The 4,372-nt window shown below is 43.4% G+C and overlaps 1 long non-coding RNA gene across 1 annotated transcript in view; it reads right to left on the bottom strand.

The window, feature by feature from the left end:
- Positions 1–458: 458 nt before the first annotated feature.
- LOC119424807 overlaps positions 459–4,372 on the bottom strand; it is a 21,522-nt gene continuing 17,608 nt past the window's right edge. The window contains exon 2 of the long non-coding RNA XR_005187535.1: positions 459–853. This is a non-coding gene — a long non-coding RNA (uncharacterized LOC119424807). The remainder of the gene's footprint in view (positions 854–4,372) is intronic.

The raw sequence follows: 4,372 nt of genomic DNA, 5'->3' as shown, positions 1-4,372 counted from the left end.
TTTTTTCCATCGCCTCGTGTGCGGCATTTTTCATTTTGAGTTTTTTTTTTTCATCGTCTCGTGTATGGCATTTTTCATTTTGAGTTTTTTTTTTCATCGTCTCGTGTACGGCATTTTTCATTTTGAATTTTTATTTATTTTTTTTTAGCGTGATTTCTCCTTTTATAAATTTTTTCCACGCCTTTTCCACGGTCCCCGACTCGCGTTTTAATCCTAGTTTTATTTGCCAATTCCGTCCGTTTAAGGGGTCCCTCAATTCCCCAGCCCGACGTCAGCTGAGCTCACGTGACCCCGTCTACGTTTAACTACCGGCCCGTCGACCGATAGGAGGCGCGCTACTGCAGAGATACTACTAGGATTTTTTTCTTCCCTTATTTCTGTTTTTTGGCCTTCTTATTCTCTTTTTATCTCTTTGGCCTTCTTACTCTCTTTTTTTTCTCTTTGGCCTTCTTACTCTCTTTTTTATCTCTTATCTTCACTTTTCTCTTTGACCTTAGTCTTAGCGCTTCTCTTTGTTATTTGTACTCTATTATCCTATTATTCTGCACACTTTAAGCTCCGTGCTCAATGCCTCTAGTTATTATATTAACACTTAGCTGCTATTCCTCCTTTATTTCAGGAGACAGAACCCACCATGCTCATCCAGAGGCTTCAATTTGGTTTACGGCCGAATAGCGGAGTTTTTGGGCCTTTCGGCCAACTTAGGTAACCCGCTTACCTGTTTTATGTAAGGCGCCTTTCCCCTCTGGATGCGAACGGCCGCTCTGCTCATGGGTCGAATCTCACCGCTCCTTGTGTGCTCGAAGATCATCACGTCGGGGTCACCATCTGAAGGATTTTGGGTTGTTCTGGACTGGATAAAAAAAAAGAAAAGGTGAAAAGGAGGAACCCAGACCAGTGGTCATTCCATATGTTGAGGGAGTATCAGAGAAACTGAGACATTTATTTTCTAAACATAACATCCCAGTGGCTTTTAAACCCCAAAAATACATTACGGCAAAGACTGGTTCATCCCAAAGATCCAGTCCCCCGGCACAAACAGAGTAATGTTGTGTATGCTGTTCAGTGTCAGGAGGGCTGTGATCAGTCTTACATCGGGGAAACAAAACAGCCACTGGCCAAAAGGATGGCCCAGCACAGAAGATCAACATCATCAGGCCAGGACTCTGCGGCCTGATGATGACATTAACGTTATTTTTAGAAAATAAATGTCTCACTCATCTCCAGGCCAGCGGTCACTCTTTCAGGGATGAAGATGTTCACATCCTGGACAGAGAGGAAAGATGGTTTGAGAGAGGAGTAAAGGAGGCCATCTTTGTGAAAAGAAATTGTCCATCGTTAAACGGGATGGAGGCCTCCGGGTTCAATTGTCCCCCTCTTACAATGCTGTGATTGCTAGTATCACTCAGCCCTCTGTGAACAGTTAACAGCCATCAGTGTGCTAATGATCCATTGTTAGGCTGATGGTCCTTCTTGAGCATGTGATCAGCTGGTTTTGGTTGTCAGCAGCAAAACTGGTTGATCCACTCTGAGACGGTGCTATTTAAGAGACTGAGCTGAATACAGCTCCTCAGACTGAGGAAATCTCTCGAATGAGAGACGAAACGTTTCTACATTTTTTTGTTTTTTTGCTTTGTTTTGTTTTTTTGAATGTCCAGAGGACCAGATTAAACTTTTTTAGACGCTAAAAACTTGTTTACTGGTTTTTTATTAAAAGCTTTGTGTGACAAGTGCTATGCTAAAGAGCTCAAACCACACCAAGTGTCCGCCTTTCTAAGAACCGAAGAAAGGAAGGAGAGACAGTCCATGTTAGTCAAGAGGCCTCCCTCCCATTTTTCTTAAAGAGACACGCTGCTTGCTCCCTCACTATCCATTCTTGGTTCAAACAGTCTTATACTGCCATCCAGTGGTCACAAAAGGTGCTACGCACAAAAATTAACCAATCTTTCTTCTTAAATTTGACAATAATTACTAATTATTGTCAAATTTCAAACAGTATTTTCTTTTATCACAATTTCTGAGACAATTAATCACCCAGGAAAATTTGTTATCGTGACAGGCCTAATGTCCGGGACCTTACAGTCTCCCCACTAAGAGGATGTTACTTTGTCTCTGCTTCTGAGAGTTGTCATTTAATGTAACGTTTGTTTTTTTAGGGAATTCTTGGTCAAAGTTTATGGATGTTTTTAACCTCTATGGCTGATAATGTTAACTCTGCCCATGACCCATATGTTTGGGTTAGCAGAGAGAGCTTTTTTTTATTATTTTTTTTATTAATAAACACACAGAACTACAGAACACTACAAAAGAGAAAGATATATACAAACACTTGTGAAGGGTGTCATAACTACAGTTTACAAGCTGTGTGTGTGTGTGTGGGGGGGGGGGGGTGTTACAAAATGATGAAAATTGAGAAATACATATATAAAAAACATTAAATGAAAAAAAAAGAAACCTAAGAAACAAAAAGGAGCAAAACAATATGAGAAACTTAAAACGACAAGTTTTTTGATATCTGTTGTGAAATGGTTCTAGCAGTTTTCCAGTTTTTTAATCTACTTATTGAAGAATAGTACAACTTGAATTCGTTCATAAAACACGGGAAGGAGGGCTTATTATCCCTCCACTTACTACAATGAATGTGGTACTTTGCTATAAGGATGACTATATTTATGGCATCAGAGTAAGCTGAGTTTAAATTATCCATATAAAATAAAATTGCATCAGCATCAAAGGGAGGAATGTTAAGTTTTAGATTAATCCAGTTTGTAATGTCAGTCCAGAAACTTTGTGAGTATTGACATGAAAAAAACAAATGTTCAAGGGATTCATCTTCAGATTTACAAAAGGTACACAAATCCACCTCAAAGTTAAATCTTCTGTGCAGAAACATGGCTACTGGATATATCTTATTTATTATTTTAAAATGGTTTTCTTTCACTTTAGGAGATGTAGGCCATTTGACAAATTTCGAATGAGCAGAGGTCCTTATGGTTTTATGATTTATATTGGGAGGTTTCTTGAATGAATCTTTGTTATAATCAGTAAATCCTTTGTCGCATGCATTCATTGATAATCTTATTGTGATAATCTTATCTTATTGATAATCTGTGGGATGGACCTTTACAAGAGATCCTTCCTGTCTACAACCATCAGCATCTACAACATCTCTTAATGAAATGAGGATAACGAGTTACAACAACAAATAATTTCCCTTTGGGATTAATAAAGTATTTTTGAATTGAATTGAATTGAATTGAATTACATTTGAGATCTGTCAGGATTTGGTGGACAGGAACGAACCCAGTAGTGCAGACAGGACTCAACTCGGCAGATAACAAAACTAAATATTTTAATGATGAGTACAGTTACAAAATAACACGCTGACGGGTCAGCAAAACTTACATGAACTAGAAGACTCAGGGGGAAACTCAAAAAGGACTCCGGAAGCTCAGGGAAGACTCAAGAGATGCAGGAGAACACGAGATACCCAACGAATACGACGCAACAAGGAAACAGACTAAACAGACGGCTTATATACAGGGACAAGACGAGACGTGATTACAGACAGCTGTGACAAGACAAGGGTGGCACCAATTAAACTGAAGAGGAAACACTAGGGAAACACAGACACAAACAGAGCCACCAAATGGTACCATCCTTACAGTACCCCCCCCTCAAGGACGCCTCCAGGCGTCCCCAAAAAACACCCCTCCCGAAGGACTTGGGCGGGTGGAGGGCGGCACTGCAAGGGTGGAGGGCCAGAGGAAACACAAGGAAGAACACAAGGACCTGACAAAAACTAAGGCAAAACACAAGCAGGAAAACACAAAAGATCTGAACGGTCAAGAGACCGTCCCTAGAGTCATTGTTCAGGGGGGCGGCCGGGAGGCCGTCCATCACGGGACCAATGTTCAGGGGGGCGGCCAGGAGGCTGTCCATCATGGGACCAACATTCCGGGGGGCAGCCGGGAGGCCGTCCAACACATAGGACCTTGGAGGCCGCGCCAGGCGGCGTAGACGATTTGGAGGCCGCGGCAGGCGGCGATGACGACTTGGAGGCCGCGGCAGGCGGCGATGACGACTTGGAGGCCGTGGCAGGCGGCGATGACGACTTGGAGGCCGTGGCAGGCGGCGATGATGACTTAGAGGCCGTGGCAGGTGGCGATGACGACTTGGAGGCCGCAGCAGGCAGCGATGACGACTTGGAGGCCGCAGCAGGCGGCGATGACGACTTGGAGGCCGCATCTGGTGGCGGAGACCCCTTGGAGGCCGCAGCTGGCGGCAAAGAGACCTTGGAGGCCGCGTCGTGCGGCGTAGACGAAGAGGAGGCCGCGTCAGGCGGCGTAGACGACGAGGAGGCCGCGTCAGG

This window comes from Nematolebias whitei, chromosome 2 (assembly GCF_014905685.2).
Source record: "Nematolebias whitei isolate Nwh7 chromosome 2, NemWhi1, whole genome shotgun sequence".
Lineage (NCBI taxonomy): Eukaryota > Metazoa > Chordata > Actinopteri > Cyprinodontiformes > Rivulidae > Nematolebias > Nematolebias whitei.
The sequence above is the reverse complement of the archived record's forward strand: the minus strand, read 5'-3'. Positions and strand labels throughout refer to the sequence as shown.